Raw genomic sequence first — 14,562 nt, 5'->3', positions numbered from 1 at the left:
GCTCTCACACAAAGCTACTGCAAACAAGAAACAGATTTGCAGTACCACAACACCATACTAAAGTGATTGCACACAGCTCAGACCAAGCACCTAGACCTACATGTGTTGAGCTTCTTAAAAGTAACCTATCTAAACCACAGAGGGCTCCTACATTTAACCTAAGAAACAAGTACCCTCAGCACAACATAGGTAGCATTCACCATGAAGCACACATTGAAGAGTCACATTGTCTCACGTTAAAAGCCCAAAAGGCAAACCTCTGCACAATCTAACAACTTTCTCATAAGTGACTCCATAGTGAAACACACTGATGTGCCATTCACCAGGCTGTGCAAGGAGAGGTATCAGGTGAAAGTATTCACTACATCATGCATGCAAATCTTTGCACCACAAATACACATATGACTCAGTCACAGTGCACGTGTGAGTAAATGACTTGAGACATAGCTCCATGGACTATATGAAGAGAGACATAATAGAGCTCTCAGAATTTGTGTCCAAGGCAGGTATGAACATAGCCTTGAGCAGCATTCTAACATCACCAAGAATGACGCTGCAATATGAACAAAAGGTTATTGACTTCAGCAATTGATTTAGCTTTTGGTGTCATTCCAAGGGAGTAGAATATATATCATCCTGGGAAGAGATGGAAGACAGTCCTAACTGTTTTGATAAGGGTGGCCTACACCTAACCCCAAAGCTTTTTATGGGCTGAATCCTTGTCAACTGCCATAGTGCCTTTTTTAGGCAATGTTAGTCGCATAAATCTTCCAACATCAGAATCTGGATAACATAAAGGTATTGCTGCTCAGTGATAGGAGTCTTAACAAAAAGGCTCCATTCTTTACAAGCATTTCTCATCCTGGAAAAATGTATATATTGCCTAGTCCTGGAAAACTGTTTTAAGACCAAAGAGTGCACTCTATCAGTGCAGGGTTCCAGGACCTACCACACTTTCAGGCCCACTACACTAGATGAAGGCACTAAAAATAATGACCTGGAACTCCTCTTCATCCAACTTGCTAGTAACAAAACCTCTTATCATATTATAGCTAACTATAGGACTTTCTCTATGTCTCTCTCTGTCCATACCTCCTGCCTTACTGAGGTCCCTATATATTAAACCAAACATCATTTTCCTAGGAGAATTCAACTACCCTTCCATTAACTGGGGGACTTATGCAACTTCCAACATGCATTCACATAAATATTTGGACTTTATCAATACAAACTCTCTAAATCAGTCAGTCTACATCCTACAAGGGGTAATAAAATCCTGGACTTGGCTCTTACCAATATGGGGCAGCTTTGCTAACTACCAATTGTCATTTTCTTTCTGCACAATTTGGACTACAAATCAGTCTCATTCCCCATAACACCTAAGTGAGAAGCATTATCCAATACCTTGGTATTCAGAGATCATGAAAAGGTTACTCCGCAAAAACTGAGTGATGACTTGACTAAATTCAAAATCCTCTTTCATCATGATGACCCCATTACTTATGTGGAATCATTTACTGCCAAATTTTATGCACATTTATGCAGCTACATGGATGCATTTGTCCCTCTCCAAAACAAATACAATGCCAAATTTAAGAAGAAACCTTTATGGTAAAACCCAAATGTAAATATATTCTGAAATAGAAGAAAAAACTTATTGCACACAAAAAAGTAAATTTTACTCTCAAGATGCTAAAACTGCTATTGCTAAACTTAACAGGGAACTCCAAATCCTGATCAAATCAACCAAAGCCAGCTATGAAGTAAAAATAGCCACCCAACAAAAGATAACCACAAAGCCTTCTTCAATCATGTTAGAAACCTCAGAAACAATGCACAGTACTGCATTATTCTAATAATAAATTATATCACAAACTTAGATTATTTAGTGGATATAGCCAATCTACAAACTGACAAATTTAGATCAAACTTCACTCCCCCCACATCTCCACCTATATTCCCAGATCATATACCCCCATCTACAGCTCCCCCCTCAAATCTCCAAAGAAAAAGTCCTCAAGGCACCATCAAAGGCCAAAAATACTACTTCCATGGAGCTGGATAACAAAGGTTGCTTTTTGATCAGCCTAAAATAGGTTCTCTCCACCGCCATACAGACTCAATTCAATGCCAGCCTGCAAGCAGACTGTATAGTGGATGAAGATAAGACAGCAACTGCCGTTCCCTTGCATAAGGGTGAGGTGTCAACTAACCTGAGTAATTTTAGACCATAAGCCTGACAAGGGATCATTATGGAATTAATAAATAAGGACATAGGCAACTTACCAACTCTTGATTCAAATGAGTTCAGATTTATCAAGGAGAGATCTTGCCTATTTAACCTGATCAACATCTTTAAGAAAGTTACTGAAGCAATGGATGATGGCAAATAAGCATACATCACACACGTAGATCTCACTAAGATGTTCAGTAACATCCCTCACTCTGACATCACAGATAAAGTCTCCAAGTTAAATGTAAACCCCTATGTAACTCACTAGATAGCAAACTGGTTCACAAATAGAATCCAGGACATTAGGGTGAATGTCTCTTCCTCCTCCAAAAGACCTATCAGTTGTGGTATACCCCATGGTTAAGTCACTGGGACACTCCTCTTCGGCATTTACTTCCCAGAGAGCAAAGCAAATGTTAAGGGTCTTTAGCTAACTAGGTTTGCAGGTGACTGTAAATTTGGTGCCATAATAAACATCCCAGAGGACACCAAGATCCTGCAGGAGAATCTTTTCCAAACAAATAGCCGCTGTCAAAACCATGGACTAAAACTTATTGCCAAGAAATGTATAATAGTATCCTTTGGAAGAGGGATGACCACCCTTTTAACAATTAAATTGACAACACACCCCTGAATGTTGATCCCATAATCAGAGATCTGGCAGCCTGTGTTGATAATGACCTGTCATTCAATCATCACATATCCAGTATTTTAAGGAAGTCTTTTTTTCATTGTATAGACTATATCTAAAGGCATGGCATCCAGGTCCAGGGATATAATTATTACACTGTACTCAGGTCTCATTATGCTGGTCATAAAATAAAATGCCCCTTTCTGTATATACCTGTCCAAACACTTGATAAAACTAGAATGACTATAATGCTTTCTCACTAAAAATCAAGGCCTTAAATGATAAAAATTATGCAAACTATTTCAAAGTTTTGTACTTCTTCTCCGTGTCTTATAGGCTACTAAGAGGTGTTCTCTGTCATCTATAGACCCTCAGCAGCCCTATCCTATCAGATTTATTACACATTCACAAGTCCAATGGTGGGATAAACATGCACTCAATAGATCTCAATCTCTTTTGCAACATAAACAGAACACATTGGAGGGATAGATATGTATCACAGAGAATACTACTCATATGGAGTTGTCTTCCACTCTCCGTAATGCAAAATACTTCTCTTACTCTGTTTAGATGACTAAATGGGAAACAGTAAAATTATTTATGTATGCATTTATTTATTTATTTATTCATTCACTGACATTTGTTTACTGGAAAGTCTGACTGGGTAACTGCCCATTTTCAGAGGAGTCTCAGGGAGAAAGGCTACAAAATATTACAAAAACATTTTAATAACAATAATTTTACAAGCTTGACAAAAAAATTCAAAAACATTTGCAATTTAAAGAATTATACCAAATTAAACATAATGTGAAAGCATTGGTTAATATTAGGTACAGTTTATATGACAATGATTTAATATTTAGATAAATGTTAGCCACTTTATAGAGAAATTAAAAGTAAGTTAGTATAATGCAAACAGGAATTGCAATATGAAAGGAGAGAAAAAAACAGGGTTTTTGTATATTTAGGGAGAGAGAATCAGGGGAGATAAATTTATTGAAGTAAGGAAGTGAGTGAAGTAAGAAGAGTAAGGAGGTATACGGTATGAAAAGGCACTTGTTGATACTTAGCTTTATACTTTATCCTTGGGTTGAGTAAAAACAGAGACAGATTCTGAGTAGGAAGTCTTCCAAAATGGTTTTAAAAGACTGGAGGGATGTCATTGACCTAATGGATACAAGTAAGGAGTTCCAGGCCTTAGGGCCATGGTACAAATCATGCCCAGCAAATTTGATAGGTTTGTGGACAGAGAGGAGTTTTTGATCATCGGATCATAATGACCAATTTGGAGCCTAGTTGTGTTAAATGGCATTTAGTGCTGGAAAAGCAGATGGATGCTGGATAATTTTATAGGTGGTAAGACGCTGTGTATATTTTAGTTGATGGGGTAGTTCTAAGCAGTTTAGATTTTTTAGTGTTACACAGTGGTGGTTTCTGAAAAGGGGGAGTTGTTGCAAATTTCACCACTTTATTATAGCATGGTTCAAGTTTTGATTTTTGTAATGTCTGGAAGTTAGAAAGGATGGGAGTATCTAAAGTAGTGATGAGCTGATGTAAGTAGTGACAAGTGTAGTTTTAATTGCATTGGTGAGAATGTTTTTGACTCTGTAAAGCATCCATAGCTTTTGGTTAGTTTCTTAAAGCAATTTTGTATATGCAGGTCAAATTTAAGATTATCTTCCACTATCATCCCTAATAACTTCCTATGATAAGTGATTTCAATGGTTGAATTATTAAGATAGAGAATTTTAAATTTAGCTTTTTCATGAGAGATTGATTTGGGGGGAAAAGAAATATTTTAGGGGAATTGAGCATGTGGGTGGTGCAGTGGTGCAGCAGTTAATGCTGTCGCCTCACAGCAAGAGGTTCTCCGGTTCGATTCTCGGCTGGGGTGCCTTCTGTGTGGAGTTTGCGTGGGTTTCCTCCGGGTACTCTGGTTTCCTCCCACATTCTAAAGACATGCTTCTGGAGCATTTCTCCCCGGGCCTCCGCTGAAAACAAGATCTGTGGAACCTAGTCGGACTTTCCCGGTCAGCAAATGTTAGATAAATAAATAAAATAAAAATAAAAATGTGTTGCAAGTTACAAGGCAATGTTTTAGTAGCTGTTAAAGCTTCTTGAATATTTTTTTAAATTTGCATGTTGTCAGATGTGCGTATGAGTGTTGAGTTGTCTGTGTATTATATTAGGGAGGCCTGTTGTGTGGATGTGTGTAGGGTGTTAGTGAGAATGGTAAAGAGGAAGGAACCAAGTATAGACTGGGAGGTATGACGAGAGGGTGGAGTGGCATGCTGTACTAGTCATCAATTTTATATCATTTCCTTCAGTAGACTTATCCCAATTTGGTTGTATTTAATTTTTCTGTAGTAATTTTAACTGAAGTGTCTTTGAAGATACTTTCCTATTTATTGCTTTATTCAGTATAATATTATGATAAAGTTACTGCTATTTGTAGAATCACTGCTATTTGAATCAAAAGTGTAACCAAAATATATACTGTAAAGAACATTGTATTTACATATGTATATATGTTAGCTTACTGATTACCCATGACCAATATTAGGCCCAGGCTGGATGGTACAGAGATGAGATAAGACAATAAAACAATGTGAGGATACAGACATAAATAAACAGTAGAAATACAATACATAAAGGTACAACAGTAATGCAACAAACAGTGTATAGCATAAATACTGTAGATATAGGAGAATAGAATTTATCCATATTATATGCAAAGCATTTGTACATTGTATACAAAGAATATAATGTATTTTGTACAGCTACCTCTGTTGTGATCGAATCACTGTACCTTAAACTCCAACTTGTCAAAAAGAAGCGGTTGAGATAGCACCTCAGTAATCTTTAAATTGCTGAGAAGCAAAGCCTTGAGAGCCAACCAGCACTTAATAAACAAGGCAGCTACATACAGAGTAAATGTGAGAAGAAGACATAAACAGGCACAGCAACAGCTTGTCAGGAGTCTGTTAGTGCAGTCGTTAAAGGCACAGCCTAGTAAGGGTGGTATCACTAGTTCGGCTCTGTGTAAGGGCTAAATGCTGTTTGTACACACTGTATTGACCTATTCTATAAAATGATCACAGCATGCATTCAATTATTTAATTATTTAATTACTTACTTATAATGTAGTTCTTGGATTGACGTCAGCATAGTGACATGATATTTCTTTATTTACTTATTTACTTACTTACTGCTTGAAGTTATCAGCAGTAACTTTTTGCATTAATTTACTCACTTATTATATGTGCATTTCCCTAGTTATGTCTCAATGTTTGGCTTTCCCATAATCTGAAGGGTTGCTGAGGTGGTAGTTTGATGGCTTCTGTTCAACAAGGTAGAGATCGAGGTGTGGTGATTCGATCACAATGTAGGTAACTATTTTGTACATTATATATAAAGTATATATTCTAAGTATGTTGCTCATTCTATGAATAAATGTAATCTTGGACTTCATACTTTTACATTAGTGTTAGTGGTAAATCCCACCTCCATGGGATTTGCAGAAGTGCATTTCTCCTTACTAAAATATTTTAATTTATGTTTTATTTTACATTTTACTATCCATGGGATGCAGAAAGGCTTGCTACTAGTGAGAAGCCTTAACATGGCAATATTCCTTCTTGTGATAAGGATTCCTAATTCTTAGTCCACCCTAAGGTTGTGATTTTCCACTAGTGGGAGCCTTAACATGGAGGGCAGTCCTCCTGGTAGGGTTGCATGCTAATGTGACAGTCCAGGGGAATGGCTCATGTTAATTAGATATGTGCAGTTCCCTGGAAATGCCAGTGTCGCCTGATTTATGCTGCCAGGCTGTGTAAATTTCCACTGAGAAGGTCAGCCATTTACTCCTAAAGAAAAAGTTGGTGGGCAGATAAATTCAGAGTAGATGTGGTGGTGAGGTGTTAATGTGCATGGGCTCGTGTGTGTGTGTGTGTGTGTGTATCTATAGGCCATGAATGAAACTGGATGAACGTGTATGTGCATGTGTGTGTGTGTGTGTGTGTGTGTGTGTGTGTGTGTGTGTGTGTGTGTGTGTGTGTGTGTGTGTGTCTGTGATTGTATCTGTAGGCCATGAATGAAGCTGGATGAATGTGTATGTGCATGTGTGTGTGTGTGTGTGTGTGTGTGTGTGTGTGTGTGTGTGTGTGTGTGTGTGTGTGTGTGTGTGTGTGTGTGTGTGTGTGTGTGTGTCTGTGTGTGTGTCTGTGTGTGTGTACATGTTTGTGCGTGTATGTGTGACTGCCTAGCTGGTCAGGTAAAGAACAGAGAGTATGGATATGTGGGTATATACCTTCGTATGCTGGTGGGGCTAGTGTGTTGATTGGTGGATGTGTGTGTATGTATGTATATATGTGTGTGTGGGGGGGGTGCGTGGGTGTCAGAATGTATGTGTGCATGCATCTGAGTGTTGAGGAGATGCCTTTGTAAGTATGATGCATGAGCCACTAGGAATAATACTTCTGCCATCAGGTATGACAGCATTAGGATAGAAAAGTGCAATTCGGAGACATACTGATGTGCCAATAAAGAGGTCTTTCTCATTGCTGCCACAACTGTCTTTGAAATGCATTTTCTCACTGCCTCATAAATTGACCTATCACTGGTACACAATTTAAGCAAGTTTCAAGGATCCTTCTGAATCCTAGGGCATGTTTAATCATGCAATATATTTTATTATATTTTTTTCTAGTTTTCTACTGGAGTTGTGTCTCAGTATTTTTGCAACAGGGAGTGTAAGCCTTGCTTTTAGAATATGAGTATATGAGACTTTTTATATTTACAGGATGCACAGTCTATTGAGTGATGAAAATGCTTTTTCAGTTGTCCTATTTATTAGTGTAAATTTGTAATAATCCATTTATTACATGGTGTGGTTATAAATGGCCAAATCATTTTGAGGTTGCAAGAATTCTGGGGGGTGGGGGCAAATAAATCCAAATTTCGTATTCTACACGGACCGCCAAAACTGCAAGAACTAAAGTCATGAAGTTATGACATTTGACTGAATCGTTTTCTATTTCCACAGATGTGCAACTTTTTTAAAAGCTATGCCTTTCTAACGGATCCTAACTTGTTTCTTAATGCTATTAACATCAGCATAGCAAAATAGCTACCTTACAGGTGAACAGAGTTTGATTTTTCAAGTGTCAGTTGCTTGAGCCACAAGCCCCTAAGGATCAGAGTACATCCATAGAAAATCATTGTCAACATGATGCCATCCTTGGAGCAATTTTTTTTTCTTCAAGTTGGTACAACCATGGAGTTTGCATATATAAGTCTGAGTCTGGAGGGTTTTCCCTCCACATTGGTGCATGCAGGGGGATTACCCCTCTGCAAAAAACACTTAAAATATTTTTGTCAGTTTTTTGGGAGGAGGTTAAAGTTTGGCATTCTGATCGATGGTGGTTTGAGTTTCAACAACTCATAGCAGAAGCCAACAAAAATTAATATTTTAAAGTGGTTGGTATTATTCATAACCAGGAGGGGGTACAGATTAAGAACTTACTTTATTCAGTGGCTTGTGTAATCAGCAAATTAAAGAAATAGAATTTAGGTACATTTGGCCACATGATATGGGTCTATATATTTTGTTAATTGGAAACACTGTATGCATACCATTATTTAACTGAATCTATTGTTATATAAAAACATTTTGTTTATATTTTCTTTATACATTGTGATATGGAAGAATGTCTTAATAAATTTTCATGCATAGTATATCTCAGTAATGAACATTTAACATTTAACATTTGTTTTAATATGTTTTCCATCTTCTGCCCATTTACCATCAGTCCCCTCTAAATGGCCCCAGGCCCTTTTGTTCCTCTTTCAGGCAATAGCTGACCAGAGAGTCTGTCATCCAGACAGACATTAAGGGATTTTGCATCCTAATGCTCTACCATCAGTGAGGGAATGGAAGTTTATTTTTTAACCACAATCCTTCATTTATGCTTGGGGTGGAGGCACATAATACTGGCCTGTGAAACATCTGCTTTTCTGCATGTATCAGCCTCCAGATACAGTACTGTCTACTGCCTACTGTTGGGAATGCCTGTACACATGCTATGATCCATATAGTTGCTATACTTGACTTGTGACACTAATAGAGATCACCATAACAACAGGTCAATCTGTGTCTGTCCCCCTAGAGATGGATAAGTTTACAACAGTCACTCACTCCCATCTCCCATCAGACACCTGAAGAAGCATTCATTCTCAGGTCTTCTGAGCAGCAGTCAAGCCCTCATTCCTTCACACTACAGATCTGACAAATGCACATTTACAATTTGATGATAAAATATAAAACAGAGATGTCCTTCTTGGTTAAAATCTGTAAGGTACAACATTTGTTTTCAAAGTTATATATGAAAAAGAGTAACTGCTATATGTGTTCATACTGCAAGATGTCCCCAGTAACCCAGAACCTGGAAGCTCATTGTTTCTTTTTTCATGTAATACTGCTACCTACAAAGGATATAACCCTAAATTATTTTTAGAAGTGATGCTTTTATACCATGAGGATGCAATGTTTGATTTATTTACAAAGATTTTGAACAAGTGCAAGATTTACGAGTGAATACAAAGAAATCTGTTTTAAGTTGCACCGATCTGTATCAGACAGCCATGTAATAATGTTAAAAAATGTTTAAGCTGCTTTCATAAAATTTGAACAGTTGTGATTTAAACATAATTGACAATCAATTAGTATTACACTATGGTAGGGATTTAAGCATTTTATCAAAAAAAATTAAGCTAGGTTTATATATAGATGTGATACTTATGTCAGTGATATGCCAATTGAGCACATGGTAACTGAAATATTTCTGTCTAAAATCTCCAGTTCCAGAGATCATCCCTAATCCCTGGTGACTGGGTGGAATGTATATGTTCTTCCCATGTCACAATGAATTTGATTCTGCTACTCTAGTTTCCCCCCAGTTTCCTGAAAACACAATGTTCAGTGAGGTATTCTAAATTGTCCACATCTCTCTTTCTCTCAATACAGATATATATATATATATATATATATATATATATATATATATATATATATATATATATATATATATATATATATATATATATATATATATATATATATATATATATATATATATATATATATATATATATATATATGTATATATATATATATATATATATATATATATATATATATATATACGGATTCACTTTATAATCTTGAAATACTGAAATATCGAATTTCAGTATCTCGAGACTATAAAACCAAAAAAACAAAACACCAAAACCCAAAAACCGCGAAATTCAAAACAGCGGACATAAACACACCATACACCACACAACACATACACCAGCCAGCCCACATTACAACAAACAAACAAAACACACACAAACACAATACAAATAAATAAACCTACCATACTTACATATATAGGTCTACTTTGTTTTGTTAATCTCATTTCACTGAATTTCATTTCACTCCAACCACATCTCTGAAAACTCCTTTCACTGAATCTCATTTCACCGAACTGCAGTTAGCATATATGGCACTGCGTAGAGTACTGTAAGGCAAGTACAAGGTATTTGCCCTTTTCCCCACTGTAGTGCAATCCTGGAGTTAGTATATATAGTTAGGGGGGTGTTGGGGGCACAGACCCCCACATTGGGGGTGTAGGGGGTGTAGCCCCCCCACCTTGATTATTTATTTATTTATTTCAGTTTGGTGACCAGGAAGGTCCACTGGGCTCAAGAGCCCATTTTCAGTGGAGGCCCAGGGAGGAAAGCTCCAACATTACAAGGTAAATCATTAGATTTTCAGATTAAGTTACAATTCATGATGCAGATACATAAGATAAGCAAAATACAGTTAATATAGAGGGTGTAGATGCATTATAAAATTAGAGACATAAACAGGTAAATTGGTAAGGCTCCACAATACATAGTAGACATTAAATTTGTGGATTAAAGTTGCCATTCAAGATTCAGGCATGAACTGGTACAATGGTAAAGCTCCACATTACATAGTAAACATTAAATATTCAGATTAAAATACCCTTCAAGATGCAGATACTTAAGATAAGCAAGTTATAGTAAATATTGAGAGTGTGGATACATTCTGAAATTTTGAAACAGAGACATAAACACACCATACATCACACAACACATACACCGGCCTCCCCACATTACAACAAACAAACAAAACACACACAAACACAACAATACAAATAAATAAACCTATTGTTTGTTTTATATTGTATTTTACCAACAACTTCAACAACAACTATGCACACACACACACACACACACACACACACACACACACACACACACACACACACACACATAAGAACACCATCATGTTTGTGCTCTTGGTCTTGGTCATGACCTTATAACAGTCCACATTCCAATGACACATATCTTGCTAACAAATAATTAATTAAAATTCAACAATTTACAGCATTAAAATGAATGAAACTTAAAAGGGGTTAATATACCACTTCCATAACTGTGAATGTAGACAATTTATACTATTTATTTGGTCATTTAATCTGTCCATGTATTGCTAAGCACTTCAGCATACTAACTGAAATATAACTACTTTTAAATGTTTTCTAGCAGGAGATCAGCCATTGTAAAAGTAAGTTGCACACAATACATGTATACGCTAACATACACATACACACACACACACACACACACACACACACACACACACACACACACACACACACACACACACACACACACACGTCTGCATGCATACGCACACACACACACACACACACACACACACACACACACACACACACACACACGCACACACACAATCAAATATTAATATATTCTGGCCAAAAAATAACACAGTCAAGCTTATTTGCTGGAAGTCTTCATATGTCATTTTTATAAGGTCAGTCCCTAAGCTGAGGCTCTATGTTGAAAGATCAGAAGACTTCACTTTCTTAACTATGTTTATATTCAAACCACTCTGCATCTGAATTGCTGAATATGAAGCTTAAGTCTGGATTGTATTTAATAGTATAGTTACACGTTTTTCCTTGAGTAAAAACTTGAATTATACTCAGTAATCCCCTTCCAAGCACTTAACTTCTGTCTTCAGAGTATTAAACTAACATCCATATAAGATGAATAAAGATTGCAATTAATATATCATTTCTTGCCAGAGTAAAATGGGCCTAGGTCCCTATTTCAGAGGAGACTCAGTATGTTTTTATTACTGATTATAGGAAATAGGAAATATGCATACATTATCAGGAGAAGTACCCCCTTTCAGGGCCTGTAATTGGGTGTGTATGTGTTTTTTAGTGTAATGGATGCTGAACACAGTATTTTGTGAGATGTAAATGTCACAAGAGGAATTGTAAGAGAAAAAAGAAATTGCTAGAAAACAGTCACTTAAAGTTAACACTAGGAGAGGCGTTCAACCTAAAATGGCTTGACTGGCATACTATATGCATTAATAACGTAGATGTCCACAATCAGTTGAATTTTACTGCAATATTATAAAATATCAGTTGTCATCTATTTTCCCATTTGACACCTTATGACATTCAAAATCAAGTGAGAACCTATGTTTATTACAACTATTTGGATATATTACTGGTTGGTCTTAAAAATGTTCCCACTATCCTACATCTGTTACCTTGGACAGTCAAGGCTACATCAACACATTTGAAAATCAGTGGTTTACAGTACAAGACAGCTAGGGTTGCCAGTTTTACAATGCAAATTCATGTGTCAGCTATTATCAGAATAAAATATATGGACTGTCTCAGCCCCCATTTGCCTGTTATGTGACCTTGAGCAAGTCACTTAACTAGACATTGCTCCCAGGTCACCCCTAAAAAGGGACCATGTGTCTGGTGGGCCTACTTGGTTAACAAATGGTTATTAATTGTTGATTAATTAGCTTGTCTTGGCTGTGTTTTGGGTCATTTTTACTTGAAACCAATCAGATAATGAAATCTATGCCACCAATGAAAACCGATAAACACAGAAAGGTGACAGTGTGGTGTGGAAGCTTCCTTAAAATATTGAACAAAGCAGAGCACAACTCCACGGAATATAATCTGAGACGATACACAATAAGGACTTAATTTTTGCTTTGTGTGCGTGTGTGCCTTCTGTGGAAGGTTAGGCACTGGGCTGGAAACTCAGCAACGTAAAACTCCACTGCCAATCGTTCTGCGGACCGTTATTCTGCTGTGGCGACCCCTAACTGGGATAAGCCGAAAGGAGAAGATGATGTAGCCACGAGTTATATGATGTAGCCACGAGTCAAACATCAGTCAAAAAGGCTTGCTGACTACCTCTTTCAATTAATCAGCTCACAGTTGCAAATGATCAAATGATCAAAGCAAAACACATTTTAATAATTAAAATATACTGAGACTTACATGTAAGTCTTGGGAAAAACTTTTTGATTTTAGTATGCAGTTGTCACTGTAACAATATACATATACACATCCAGATACTCTAACAGTGTGACATACTAAAACAACTGCAATGGAGAAGGACTACAAATTTGGTAGGAGTAAAGCCTGAGATATTGGGATAATAAAGAGAGAAATCAGACACTCCAAGCTATTGACTTTCTTAGTGAGTGTTGATTTGCAAAGATGTACAGTTGTGTTACACACTGAAGAGAAGAGCTATTACAAAGAATTATATCACACGTTTTGCATCACAGAGAGAGAGAAACAGCCACAGTAATAAGTTCATAGGTGCAGACCAGGCTAATGACCTCTAGGGGCCCTTATAAGCCTAGATGTGCAACCCAAATGTGATCCACACATTTGATTTATATAGGGGTGATTTGCTGACTGCTTCTGTTCATCAGAGACATATTTGCCGACCAGGTGTCAATTTGTGATTACCTATTTATTGGTCCAAGTTATGCTTCAATGGGGTTAGGGAGAAACTCTGTTCACATGGATGGGGAGCTTGTTCCAGAGAAAGGGAATTCTCTGAGAAACATATCTGTATCTACAGCATAGATTCATAGGTGATTACTAGGCTAATGACACAAGAGCCTTTACAATGCCTAGCCAGTAATATCCAGGATATGACAATATTAAATCTTAATTCCCCAGATATGGGATGGGGTAGTGTTGTCTTTGGATGTTGGAGCCCAGAGACTGTCTCTGCCCATAAGGGACATAAGGTACATCGGCAGTACCTTGGAATGAATTTATGTTCTCCTATCCAGTTATCCAAACTTTTAGAAGGGAATGAAGGATGGACTTTGTTTAATGAACATGAGAAGTTTATTCCACAGATTACATGGCATCTGGGATATAAATCTGTCTCTCCAGCAAATTCTGTTAGAGTCACAAATAAAGTTCAGGTCCATGGCATATGTAACCTTCGTATAATTTTTCTTGCAATATGTAACATTTTCATCAGGGCTGGATCAGAGAATGCCTTGTAGATAGGCATAACCACCTCTCAATAAACAATATGAGATAGAGTAAAGGGATAGGATCTTTAGTCAGTCTGCATAAGGCATGTGTCTTATGCTTTATATTTTTTTTATGAGAAACCTCTGGGGCCACTCCAGCTGGTGTATGTGCCTGGTCCAGTACAGGTTAGGATCAGTGAAGCTACCTCCACAAAATGGTCAGTGGGCCCATCAACTGACCCAGGGAATTACAGACCCATAAGCTTGACCAGTCTTATC

The sequence above is a fragment of the Protopterus annectens genome, chromosome 5.part0 (assembly GCF_019279795.1).
Source record: "Protopterus annectens isolate FY-2018-M chromosome 5.part0, PAN1.0, whole genome shotgun sequence".
NCBI lineage: Eukaryota > Metazoa > Chordata > Ceratodontiformes > Protopteridae > Protopterus > Protopterus annectens.
Note: the sequence above shows the minus strand (reverse complement) of the source record.